The sequence below is a fragment of the Triticum aestivum genome, chromosome 5D (assembly GCF_018294505.1).
Source record: "Triticum aestivum cultivar Chinese Spring chromosome 5D, IWGSC CS RefSeq v2.1, whole genome shotgun sequence".
Classification (NCBI taxonomy): Eukaryota; Viridiplantae; Streptophyta; class Magnoliopsida; order Poales; family Poaceae; genus Triticum; species Triticum aestivum.
In genome coordinates, this window is record NC_057808.1 from 400,517,452 (window position 1) to 400,532,207 (window position 14,756).

The window sequence follows — 14,756 nt, forward strand, 5'->3', positions numbered from 1 at the left end:
CGCGTTGTCCTCATCGTTCTGTCCCCGGAATACTCCCATGCGATGTACTTGGACTCATCGAAGAACCTCAGGAAAAAGGATTACAAGCACATAAAGAGTGTTCTCAATAGTGCCCTGTTAACCTTCGGCCTGTCTGGTGGATATATCAAGGTGAAAAATTACAGGAATCGCGGGCTGGCTTTCGGTCATAAGACCGACTTCTGCTGCATCCAGCAACCACACACCAGTATGGCTGATGGATTCTACCTCATGCATCACCTGCTCGAGTACAGAAGGGATAATCAACGCCTTCGCATGTCACCTACTACCAACGATGCCGAGATTATCAGCTGGGCCACAAGCATAGGAAGGACACTGGATCATCGAATCAGAGCTGAGTTTTATCACGTACAATATGAACTTGCCCAAGTGATCACGAAGCAGGTCCTCGAACCAACAGGGATGTTCTACCATGGGCGAATCACGCGGGGAGATGTCCGAGCACTGCTACTCGCTCAGCGTCTGGACCTGAAGCCTTTCAAGAAGCTCGGGTGCTTCCTCCCTGACTATGAAGCTTGGACCACCAACATGGAGGACTGATTGTTGATGACAATGTGTCACTACTGTCTTTCTATGGCAAAACTTTGAATTTATGCACGGCGAAACTATGTGATGTAACTAAACCGTGGTCCTGAACTAGCATAGATCGCTCTAGTTAATTAGTTTGGGTATGAGGAACTTCGTCATTTATATTTACTATTGGTTGCTTTTATTTTGCTAATTATGCCTCCATGTTTTCTTAAGTACATTATGTTGCATATTATCGTTCAATTCATCAACTCACGATGCAGGTACATAGAACAGAGATGGCGAAGCACTACTACGCCGTGTATGTTGGGAGGGTTCCAGGAGTCTATGACCACTGGCCAGCCGCCCAGGCCCAGGTGCACAGGTACCCGGGTGCTAGCCATAGAGGGTTCGACAGCAGAGCCGAAGCGGAAAGTAGTTACTTGAGGTGGACACTCCAGCATGAGCAGGGGCAGGACCGCCGGTACTACATAGTCGCGCTCTTGCTCATGCTGATCGCTCTTCTCTTCTACATCATGGTTTAGATAGAGATGATGAAACTTGTGTGTGCGCCATGACAATGCAGTTGCACTTATTCAAGACATGACATGATCGCACTTGTGTATCACTATTTTCGAGATGTGATTATATTTGTGTTGAATGATGATGATGATGGTATGATGAGACTACTATATGTCTATGATATGATGAGAATAGTGTATGTTTAGTATGATCTGATGAAGAGCCTGTATAAATACATCACAAATACGTAGATGGTGCAAATCGGTGAAAGCAGGAACATTAGTAGTAGCGCTGGAAAGAACCTAGCAGTAGCGCTGGCTTAGCAGCAGCGCTTCATGTGAGCAAGCGCTACAAAGAGTTATCAGTAGCGCTGGTCCTGGGAGCGCTACTGCTAACAAAACTTACCAGTAGCGATGCCCATAAAAGCGCTACTACTACAACTTAGCTGTAGCGCGCTAGAAGTAGCGCTGGACCCAGCGCTACTGCTATGCATATTTCAAGCGCTACTACTAGGGTTTTCCCTAGTAGTGGACCGGGACGCTTCCTTATATGAACTTTGAATAATGCGATCATAGTTGGTTAGCGGCAGAGAAGGTGGTGGTCGCTTCAGGGCATCGACAGTGCGCCGAACTTGACGGGATCTATCTTCTCCTCCGGAGGTGGATGTTTCTTAGCTCTATGCGTTTCAAAGAAGTCCTTCACTTGTGCTTTACAGATCTTCGCGTTTTCCTCCTCGGTCATCTCGTATGGTAACTTCTCTAGAGGCTTGAGAGATGGACCGAATCTGTAATGCCTCCCGCCTCTGGCTGTACTGCTAGACGCCGGAGCAACCGGAGCGCCGTGGATGTCTTCTTTTGTTGCTTACGAGGCGGAGAAGAAGGAGGTGGAGTGCTATGACGTGCCAGAGCAGCCGGAGCGGCGGTGCCTGTCTTCCGCCGTTGCCGACGAGCCGGAGGAGGAGGCGGGCTGCTCGGACGCGCCGGCGTAGGCGGAGTGCCACCACGCGCCGGAGCAGCCAGAGAAGGAGGCGAAGTGCCCTGATCACTCGCCGGAGGAGGAGGCAGAGTGCCTTGACTCGCCGGAGGAGGAGGAGGAGCCGGAGGCATCCAGTTCGGAAGGTTGATGAGCTCCTTCCGCCATAGACATGGAGTCTTCAGAGCATGACCCAGCTGAGTCTCCCCTTCACCGGTAGGGTGGTCAAGCTCGAGCTCCTCAAATCCCTCCGTTATTTCATCGACCATCACAACAGCATAGCCTTGTGGAATCGGAAGGCAGTGAAAAGTTGTGCCGGGTTCATGACGTGCAACAGAGCCGACAGCCGCCTTGACTTTGAGGTGCCCCCATTGCGCCATAAGGTGGCAATCTTGAGCCTCCGTGATAGCATCCACGGGGTAGCTGGGAGCCGTGAAGTCAGGCTGCTGAAGGAGCTCGGTGGAAGCCACGCTGCTTCTCAGCTGAGATGGCGGGGTAGCTTCTGGGGTAGCTCCGGCAGGCCGCTGGCTCTGAACTAGTGCTTGTTGTTCCTCTAGTGCTCGTACCCTTGCATTCAGGTTCTGCAGTTCAGTCGGCTCCACTTTCCTCCTCCTCTCCCGGGTTTTGTAACCGCCTGCGCTGGGAAACCAAACCTTCCACGCAACAGAGCCTGCCGTGCCTCGTGTTCATCCTGGGTGCTCAGGATTGCCGAGGGCTTGTGTGAGCTCGCCGTTCTCACCGTCGGGAACGAACGTCCCTCGCTGCGCTGTGACGATATACTACTGAAGCGTCTTGACGGGTATGTCAAGTTGGTCGTCCGTCCAAACGCACTTCCCTGTTTCACGGTCCAACATTCCCCCAACCCCGAAGAACCAAGTCCTTGAACGGTCTGGCCAGTGGAATGTCTCTGGTTCAACCCCTTTAGCAAGCAGGTCATTCCTAGCCATGTCCCACAACGGCCGGGCTTTGAGGTAGCCACCTGACCCCGTGCGATGGTGAAGCTCCTTCTTTGCTGCATTTTTCTTGTTTGTCGCTGACATCTTCTTACTCTTCTCCGATGTCTTGTAGGCCACAAATGCGGGCCATTGATCTCTTATCTTCTCAAACCGACCGGTGAATTCTGGAGTCTTCCCTTTGTCGACAAACGTTGATTTCAACTCATTCTTCCACCTCCTAAATAGATCTGCCATCTTCTTAAGAGCAGGAGCCTTGACCAATGGCTCTATAACTGGCTTCTCCGGATCCTCCTCTGGCGGTAGGGTGAAATTTGCCTTCAGCGCGGTCCAAAGATCATCTTTCTGCCTATCGTGGACATAAGACACTTGAAGGTCTTCGTTCTTAGGCTTATACCATTGGTGGATGCTGATCGGGATCATGTCCCTAACAAGAACCCTGCACTGAGCAGAAAATGCTTCCTTGGTCCGATTGGGTTCAATCGGTTGGCCATCGCCCGCTATTGTTGTGATCGTGAACCTTTCATCCTGGCGCAACCTTTTCTTTGGGCCTCGTCTCGTTACCGAAGTTTGGATCGATCCGGAGGGCTAGAAAAGAAGAAAGAAGAGAGTTATTATGTGTACATACCAAAACAATTAATGCATCAATTAGCTAGTTACAACAGGCTTAATTAATATATATACCTGGCCGGACTCCGTTCGGTCACCGGAGCCGTCATCACTGTCTCCTTCTTCCACCGGCATTCCGTCACCGGAGCCATCATAATCATGTCCTTCCACCTCCATTGTTCGATCACCGGAGCCGACTTCACCCTCTCGTTCCAAACCATCGGTGTCGTTGAGATACGACAAGACATCACCTCCGCCGAGGATTATGTCCCCCAACACCTGTTCTGCTTCCAAGTCTCGGTGCTCCATAGTTTCTGCAAATATTACAACATGGCAATTAATATACAAAAATGACAGATGGACATATTAGTGGCAAACATAGACCTAGCTAGCTCGACGCTTCTACGGTTTGGGGTGGCCTCGACCATGCTTCTAGGGTTTGGGGTGGCCTCGGCAATGCTTCTAGGGTTTGGGGTGGCCTCGACAACGCTTCTAGGGTTTGGGCCAGACCTCCTCTGTCATGAATGTCCAACGTCCGGACCGACAAGGGATTTAACAAAATGACGGCATTCTGGATGTGTAGAAAATGGTCCCTATCTTTCCTGATCTCATCTACCCTTCAATATGTCACGTTGTCTAGTGTCAAAGGATTCAAGAAAACCATGGCTTCATCATTAGCCGGAAGTAACAGGCGCATGATGGTATGAAGAGCTCCAAAATTATTTTGGAACGGAGTCCTGATAGGATAATTCACTTTTTGGTACAAAGTTCAGCAAGAGCCTTTCGAATATCACTATTTGGATGGCCTTTGCTGAACTTCGTACCAAAAGGCGAATTATCCTATCAGGACTCTGTTCCAAAATAATTTTGGAGAGCTTAATACCATCATGCGTCTGTTTCTTCCAGCCCATTATGAAACCATGGATTTCTTCAATACTTTGACACAAGAGAACGTGCACATATAGAATGGTAGATGAGATCAGGAGAAATATGAATCAACTTAATTATGCACATCCATAATGGGGGCATTCTTGATAAACCTCTTATAAATCTCGAGAGAGTTGTTTTGTAGGGGCGGGAGGGGGTAGGAGATCGACAACGTTATTTTCTAGGGTTTGGGTGTCCTCGAGAGTTGGCCGAGCGAGAGGGGGGTGCTCCCGTGGTCTAAGTTATCGGGGAGGAGGTATATCGACCCTCCCTCATGTCGAAGTTATCGGGGAGGGGGTATATCGACAACGATGAACATGCATGGAAAATAATGTTATCGGGTGATAACCCACAAGTATAGGGGATCGCAGCAGTTTTCGAGGGTAGAGTATTCAACCCAAATTTATTGATTCGACACAAGGGGAGCCAAAGAATATTCTCAAGTATTAGCAGCTGAGTTGTCAATTCAACCACACCTGGATAACTTACTATCTGCAGCAAAGTATTTAGTAGCAAAGTAGTATGGAAGTAACGGTAACGGTGATAAAAGTAACAGTAGTAGTTTTGTAGTAATTGTAACAGTGGCAACGGAAAAGTAACTAAGCAAAGTTCAATATGTGAAAAGCTCATAGGCATTGGATCAGTGATGGAGAATTATGTCGGATGCAATTCCTCATGCAACAGTTATAACATAGGGTGACACAGAACTAGCTCCAGTTCATCAATGTAATGTAGGCATGTATTCCGAATATAGTCATACGTGCTTATGGAAAAGAACTTGCATGACATCTTTTGTTCTACCCTCCCGTGGTAGCGGGGTCCTATTGGAAACTAAGGGATATTAAGGCCTCCTTTTAATAGAGTACAGGACCAAAGCATTAACACTTAGTGAATACATGAACTCCTCAAACTGCGTTCATCACCGGTAAGTATCGCGATTATTGTCACTTCGGGGTTAACGGATCATAACATAATAGGTGACTATAGACTTGCAAGATAGGATCAAGAACTCACATATATTCATGAAAACATAATAGGTTCAGATCTAAAATCATGGCACTCGGGCCCTAGTGACAAGCATTAAGCATAGCAAAGTCATAGCAACATCAATCTCAGAACATAATGGATACTAGGGATCAAATCCTAACAAAACTAACTCGATTACATGGTAAATCTCATCCAACCCATCACTGGAATTACTCACGCACGGCGGTGAGCATCATGAAATTGGTGATGGAGGAAGGTTGATGATGACGACGGCGACGGATTCCCCTCTCCGGAGCCCCGAACGGACTCGAGATCAGCCCTCCCGAGAGAGATTAGGGCTTGGCGGCGGCTCCGTATCGTAAAACGCGATGAATCCTTCTCTCTGATTTTTTTCTCCCCGAACGTGAATATATAGAGTTGGAGTTGAGGTCGGTGGAGCACCAGAGGGCCCACGAGGCAGGGGGCGCGCCCAGAGGGGTAGGCGCGCCCCCACCCTCGTGGACAGGGTGTGGGCCCCCTGGCCTTGATTCTTTCGCCAGTATTTTTTGTTAATTCCAAAAATATTCTCCGTGAAGTTTCAGGTCATTCCGAGAAATTTTATTTCTGCACAAAAATAACACCATGGCAATTCTGCTGAAAACTGCGTCAGTCCGGGTTAGTTCCATTTGAAATCATGCAAATTAGAGTCCAAAACAAGGGCAAAAGTGTTTGGAAAAGTAGATACGATGGAGACGTATGAACTCCCCCAAGCTTAAACCTTTGCTTGTCCTCAAGCAATTCAGTTGATAAACTGAAAGTGATAAATAAAAACTTTTACAAACTCTGTTTGCTCTTGTTGTAAATATGTAAAGCCAACATTCAAGTTTTCAGCAAAGATTATGAACTAACCATATTCACAATAATACTTAGGTCTCATGTTTACTCATATCAATGACACAATCAAGTAGCAAGCAATAATAATAAATCTCGGATGACAACACTGTCTCAAAACAATCATAATATGGTATAACAAGATGGTATCTCGCTAGCCCTTTCTGAGACCGCAAAGCATAAATGTAGAGCACCTCTGAAGATCAAGGACTGACTAAACATTGTAATTCATGGTAAAAGAGATCCAATCATAGTCATACTCAATATAAATTAATAGTAATGGATGCAAATGACAGCGGTGCTCTCCAACTGGTTCTTTTTAATAAGAGGATGATGACTCAACATAAAAGTAAATAGATAATCCCTTCACAGAGGGAAGCAGGGATTTGTAGAGGTGCCAGAGCTCGATTTTTGAAATAGAGATAAATAATATTTTGAGCGGCATACTTTCATTGTCAACATAACAACCGAGAGATCTCGATATCTTCCATGCTACACACATTATAGGCGGTTCCCAAGCAGAATGGTAAAGTTACTCCCCCTCCACCAACAAGCATCAATCCATGGCTTGCCCAAAACAACGGGTGCCTCCAACTAACAACAGTCCTGGGGGAGTTTTGTTTGCAGTTATTTTGATTTGGTTTGAGCATGGGACTGGGCATCCCGGTGACCAGCCATTTTCTCGTGAGTGAGGAGCGGAGTCCACTCCTCTTGAGAATAACCCGCCTAGCATGGAAGATACAGACAACCCTAGTTGATACATGAGCTATTCGAGCATACAAAATAGAATTTCATTTGAAGGTTTAGAGTTTGCCACATACAAATTTACTTGGAACGGCAGGTAGATACCGCATATATAGGAAGGTATGATGGACTCATATGGAATAACTTTGGGGTTTATGGAAGTGGATGCACAAGCAGTATTCCCGCTTAGTACAAGTGAAGGCTAGAAAGAGACTGGGAAGCGCCCAACTAGAGAGCGACAACAGTCATGAACATGCATTAAAATTAATAAACACTGAGTGCAAGCATGAGTAGGATATAATCCACCATGAACATAAATATCGTGGAGGCTATGTTGATTTTGTTTCAACTACATGTGTGAACATGTGCCAAGTCAAGCAACTTGAATCATTCAAAGGAGGATACCACCCTATCATACCACATCACAACCATTTTAATAGCATGTTGGCACGCAAGGTAAACCATTATAAACTCCTAGCTAATTAAGCATGGCATAAGCAACTATAATCTCTAATTGTCATTGCAAACATGTTTCATTCATAATAGGCTGAATCAGGAAGGATGAACTAATCATATTTACAAAAACAAGAGAGGTCGAGTTCATACAAGCTTCTCTCATCTCAATCAGTCCATCATATATCGTCATTATTGCCTTTCACTTGCACGACCGAACGGTGTGGATAATAATAATACTGCACGTGCATTGGACTGAGCTGGAATCTGCAAGCATTTTAATACACAGGAGAAGACAAGGTAATATGGCTCTTTGTTAATTCAACAATAATGCATATAAGAGCCACTTCAACATTTTCATTATGGTCTTCTCCTCTTGACCCCCAAAGAAAAGAAATAGAATAAAACTATTTACACGGGAAAGCTCCCAACAAGTAAAAGAAGAACAAGAAATCTTTTTGGGTTTTCTTTTAATTATTACTACTACAGGCATGGAAAGTAAACTAGATAAAAGCTACAACTAATTTTTTAAGGTTATTCAAACATACAAGAAGAAGCTTAGAAAAGAAAATAAACTAGCATGGATAGTACAATGAAAAAGTATGAGCACCGACAACTGGCATGGGTGTGTGAACATGAATGTAATGTCGGTGAGAAATACATACTCCCCCAAGCTTAGGCTTTTGGCCTAAGTTGGTCTATGCCCAAGGATCAAAGTTGTAGCTGGGGTCGTACTGAGATGCAGCAGCTATTGCCTCATGAGATGCAGCTTGGAGGCGAGCTGCCTCTATACTCCTCCCTGGTTAAAACATATCTCCTTTTTGCCTGAAAGTCAAAGAAGGTAGGAGAAGGGAGAGTAATATGGACAGTGCGACGTCTGTCGAACATTAGTCGGTAATGGAGGGATTGTTCATTCCTCTCAATAAACTGATGGCGAACCATAGCATTAAAATCTAGATAAGCGGGAGGCAATTCCATACCATTTTCATGTATGGGTATCTCAAGAAAATTAGCCACACGGGTTGCATAAATTCCACCGAACAAATCTCCATTTAAACTGTTATTATGCAACCTACGTGGAACAATGGCCCCCAAGTTATATTGTTTATCTCCTAACACAGCACTCTTGAGAACACTAAGATCTGGAACACACATGTGACATGCCTCATCCTTACCATTTATGCATCTACCTATAAAGAGAGCAAAATAATGTATAGCGGGAAAATGAATGCTCCCAATGGTAGCTTGTGTTATTTCTCTAGATTCCCCCACAGTGATACTAGCAAGAAAATCTTTAAACTCAGATTTGCGAGGTTCACTAGCACTACCCCATTGCGGGAGTTTGCAAGCAGTATTAAAATCTTCTAAGTCCATGGTATAAGATTTTACCAGAGAGATCAAATAGGACAGTGTGAGAATTGCGTGAAGTTGTAAATTTGAACCTTCTCACAAAGGAATCAGTTAGGTAATAATACTGAGGGCACTTATCTAGCATGAAGCCCTCGAGTTCGGCATTACGCACATATGCGTCAAATTCCTCCTTAATTCCTGCTTGGACCATGACATCTTCTGACGGCCATTCACAAGGCCGCACTTGAGCTTCTCTTGGTAGTTCATGGTCCGGCTCATGTATTGCGGGCCTGGGCCCTTGCTTCCTTGAAGAACCACCTTGGTACATTTTCCTAAACATATTTCTTCCTTCGAAAAATTTCTGAAATTTTTAGTAACTCAAAATAAAAGTGAACCAAACTCAACAAAATTGATAGCAACTACTTCCACAAGTGCCTAGAGACTATATCATGCATTAGAACTACTTGGGACCATACAAATTTGACATGCAAGCTCAAGAACAGGGTCACCTAAGCAGCAAAAAATTGCAATAAATAAAGCACTAGAACAAAAACTAATTGGACCATTGGAGGAGTAACATACCGAAGAACAATCCCCCCAAAGCAGTTTTGTGAATGGAGCTTTGAGCAAGGAGATCGATAATCGTAGCAAGATGAGCTAGAACACGGGTTTGAGCTGTGTGGTAATTTTTTCTGGAGGAAGAAGGAGTGTGTGGGTGCTGGAATAAGTGGAGGGGGGCACCAGGGGCCCACGAGGCAGGGGGAGCGCCCAGGGGGGTGGGCGCGCCCTGGACCCTCATGGCCAGGTGCTGGCTCCCCCTGATGTGCTCTCAGTGCCAATAATTCTTAAATATTCTAGAAAAAATCATATTTCAATTTCGGGACATTTGGAGAACTTTTATTTTCGAGGTATTTTTTTATTACAAGGATAAATCTGAAAACAGACAGAAAATACTATTTTTGCTTTATTTAATCTAAATAACAGAAGGTAAAAGGAGGGTACAAAGAGTTGTGCTTTCTAACTTCATCCATCTCATGTTCATCAAAAGGAATCCACTAACAAGGTTGATCAAGTCTTGCTAACAAACTCATTCTGAATCGCATGAAACCGGAGAATTTTCGAATAGCACTAGGTTACCTCAACGGGGATATGCACGTCCCCAACAATAAGAATATCATATTTCTTCTTGACAGTAGGAAGAGGAAATTCGAAACCTCTAATAGTAATCATTGGAATTTTTCCAATAGAATTGATACTGTGGACTTGAGGTTGTTTCCTAGGAAAGTGTACCGTATGCTCATTACCATTAACATGAAAAGTGACATTGCCTTTGTTGCAATCAATAACAACCCCTGTAGTATTCAAAAAGAGTCTACCAAGGATAATCGACATACTATCGTCCTCGGGAATATCAAGAATAACAAAGTCTGTTAAAATAGTAACGGTTGCAACCACAACAGGCACATCCTCACAAATACCGACAGGTATAGCAGTTGATTTATCGGCCATTTGCAAAGATATTTCAGTAGGGTCAACTTATTCAAATCAAGTCTATGATATAAAGATAGAGGCATAACACTAACACCGGCTCCAAGATCACATAAAGCAGTTTTAACATAGTTTCTTTTAATGGAGCATGGTATAGTTGGTACTCCTGGATCTCCTAGTTTCTTAGGTATTCCACCTTTAACAGTATAATTAGCAAGCATGGTGGAAATTTCAGCTTCCGGTATCTTTCTTTTATTTGTAACAATTTCTTTCATATACTTAGCATAAGGATTCATTTTAAGCATATCAGTCAAACGCATACGCAAAAAGATGGATCTAATCATTTCAACAAAGCACTCAAAATCCTCACCATCCTTTTTCTTCGATGGTTTAGGAGGAAAAGGCATGGGTTTCTAAACCCATGGCTCTCTTTCTTTACCGTGCTTCCTAGCAGTGAAGTCTCTCTTATCATAACGTTGATTCTTTGATTGTGGGTTATCAAGATCAACAGCAGGTTCAATCTCTACATCGTTATTATTGCAGGTTGAGCATCAACATGAACATCATCATTAACATTATCACTAGGTTCATGTTCATCACCAGATTGTGTTTCCGCATCAGAGATAGAAGTATCATTGGGATTCTCAGGTGTGTCTACAACAGGTTCACTAGAAGCATGCAAAGTCCTATCATTTTTCTTTTTCTTCTTTTTAGAAGGACTAGGTGCATCAACATTAGTTCTCTGAGAATCCTGCTCAATTATCTTAGGGTGGCCCTCAGGATACAAAGGTTCCTGAGTCATTTTAGCCCCTCTAGTCATAACTCTAACAACATTATCATTTTTCTTATTATTTAATTCATTGAGCAAATCATTCTGAGCTTTAAGCACTTGTTCTACTTGAGTGGTAACCATAGAAGCATGTTTACTAATGAGTTTAAGTTCACCTTTAACTCTAGACATATAATCACTCAAGTGTTCAATCATATAAGCATTTCGTCTCAATTGTCTACCAACATAAGCATTGAAGTTTTCTTGTTTAACAATAAAATTATCAAACTCATCTAAGCATTGGCTAGCAGACTTATAACGGGGAATATCACCTTCATCAAATCTATAGAGAGAATTTACCTTTACTACCTGTGTCGGGTTATCAAGACCATGTATTTCTTCAATAGGCGGTAAATTCTTAACATCTTCAGCTTTAATACCCTTTTCTTTCATAGATTTCTTTGCCTCTTGCATATCTTCAGGACTAAGAAATAGAATACCCCTTTTCTTCGGAGTTGGCTTAGGAGTTGGTTCAGGAAGTGTCCAATTATTTTCATTAGTCAACATATTATTCAATAGCAATTCAGCTTGATCAACTGTTCTTTCCCTGAAAACACAACCAGCACAACTATCCAGGTGGTCTCTAGAAGCATCGGTTAGTCCATTATAAAAGATATCAAGTATTTCATTTTTCTTGAGAGGATGATCAGGCAAAGCATTAAGTAATTGGAGAAGCCTCCCCCAAGCTTGTGGGAGACTCTCTTCTTCAATTTGCACAAAATTATGTATTTCCCTTAAAGCAGCTTGTTTCTTATGAGCGGGGAAATATTTAGTTGAGAAGTCATAAATCATGTCCTGGGGACTACGCACACAACCAGGATCAAGAGAATTAAACCATACTTTAGCATCACCCTTTAATGAGAACGGACATAACTTAAGGATATAGTAGTAACGAGTTTTCTCATCATTAGTGAATAGGGTGGCTATATCATTTAATTTAGTAAGATGTGCCACAACAGTTTTAGATTCATAGCCATAAAAAGGATCAGATTCAACCAAAGTAATTATCTCAGGATCGACAGAGAAATCATAATCCTTATCGGAAATACAGATAGGTGAAGTAGCAAAAGTAGGGTCATATTTCATTCTAGCATTCAAAGATTTTTCTTTCAGCTTAGCTAATAATTTCTTAAGATCATATCTATCATTGCATGCAAGAAAATCTCTAGCAGTTTCTGCATCCATAACATAACCCTCAGGCACAACAGGCAATTCATATCTAGGGGGAGAATCTTAATCATCACTTTCATTACCAGTTTCAATAATTTCATTCTCTCTAGCCCTAGCAAGTTGTTCATCAAGAAATTCACCTAGTGGCACAGTAGTATCAAGCATAAAGTAGTTTCATCATAAGTATCATGCATAGCAAAAGTGGCATCATCAATAACATGCGACATATAGAAATTAATAGCAGAAGCATGTTTAGGTGTCGCGAGTTTACTCAAAATAGAAGGAGAATCAAGTGCAGAGCTAGATGGCAGTTCCTTACCTCCCCTCGTAGTTGAGGGACAAATTTTGGTTTTCTCGTCTTTCAAGTTCCTCATAATTATCAGGAGATATAAATCCCAAGTGACTCAAAGAATAGAGCTATGCTCCCCGGCAACGGAGCCAAAAAATAGTCTTGATAACCCACAAGTATAGGGGATCACAATAGTTTTCGAGGGTAGAGTATTCAACCCAAATTTATTGATTCGACACAAGGGGAGCCAAAGAATATTCTCAAGTATTAGCAGCTAAGTTGTCAATTCAACCACACCTGGATAACTTAATATCTGCAGCAAAGTATTTAGTAACAAAGTAGTATGGAAGTAACGGTAACGGTGATAAAAGTAACAGTAGTAGTTTTGTAGTAATTGTAAAAGTGGTAACGGAAAAGTAACTAAGCAAAGTTCAATATGTGAAAAGCTCGTAGGCATTGGATCAGTGATGGAGAATTATGTCGGATGCGATTCCTCATGCAACAGTTATAACATAGGGTGACACAGAACAAGCTCCAGTTCATCAATGTAATGTAGGCATGTATTCCAAATATAGTCATACGTGCTTATGGAAAAGAACTTGCATGACATCTTTTGTCCTACCTTCCCGTGGCAGCGGGGTCCTACTGGAAACTAAGGGATATTAAGGCCTCCTTTTAATAGAGTACCGGACCAAAGCATTAACACTTAGTGAATACATGAACTCCTCAAACTACGGTCATCCCCGGTAAGTATCCCGATTATTGTCACTTCGGGGTTAATGGATCATAACACATAATAGGTGACTATAGACTTGCAAGATAGGACCAAGAACTCACATATATTCATGAAAACATAATAGGTTCAGATCCGAAATCATGGCACTCGGGCCCTAGTGACAAGCATTAAGCATAGCAAAGTCATAGCAACATCAATCTCAAAACATAATGGATACTATGGATCAAACCCTAACAAAACTAACTCGATTACATGGTAAATCTCATCCAACCCATCACTGGAATTACTCACGCACGGCGGTGAGCATCATGAAATTGGTGATGGAGGAAGGTTGATGATGACGACGGCGACGGATTCCCCTCTCCGGAGCCCCGAACAGACTCCAGATCAGCCCTCCCGAGAGAGATTAGGGCTTGGCGGCGGCTCCGTATCGTAAAACGCGATGAATCCTTCTATCTGATTTTTTTCCTCCCCGAACGTGAATATATAGAGTTGGAGTTGAGGTCGGTGTAACACCAGGGGGCCCATGAGGCAGGGGGCGCGCCCAGGGGGTAGGCGCGCCCCCACCCTCGTGGACAGGGTGTTGGCCCCCTGGCCTTGATTCTTTCACCAATATTTTTTATTAATTCCAAAAATATTCTCCGTGAAGTTTCAGGTCATTGCGAGAACTTTTATTTCTGCACAAAAATAACACCATGGCAATTCTACTGAAAACAGCGTCAGTCCGGGTTAGTTCCATTCAAATCATGCAAGTTAGAGTCCAAAACAAGGGCAAAAGTGTTTGGAAAAGTAGATACGATGGAGACGTATCATCGGGGAGGGGGTATATCGACCCCCGCGCCTCATGTCGAAGTTATCGGGGAGGGGGTATATCGACAACGACATACCCGATAAAAAATAAGAAGAGGAAGAAGAAGAAAAAAAGAGGAGAAGAAAAAGGAATAGAGCAGAAGATCGAAGAAAAAAAGAAAAAAAGAGGAGAAGAAGAAAAAATAGAATACCTCTATTCCTTCTTCGTCTCCTCTTTTTCTTCTTCTTTTTCATCTTCTTATTTATTTCTCCTCTTCTTCCTCTCCTCTTCTTCTCCTTCTTCTCCTCTATTCCTAAAACTAATCCTAAAACTAAACTAAACTTAAACGTAAACTAAACTAAACTAAAACTAAAACTAAACTAAACTAAAATAAACTGAATTAAATAAACTAAAGTAAACATAAACTAAAATAATCCTAAAACTAAACTAAACTTCTTCTCCTCCCTTTTTCTTCTTCTTATTTTTTCATCCTAAAACTCTATGGACAATATTACAACAGA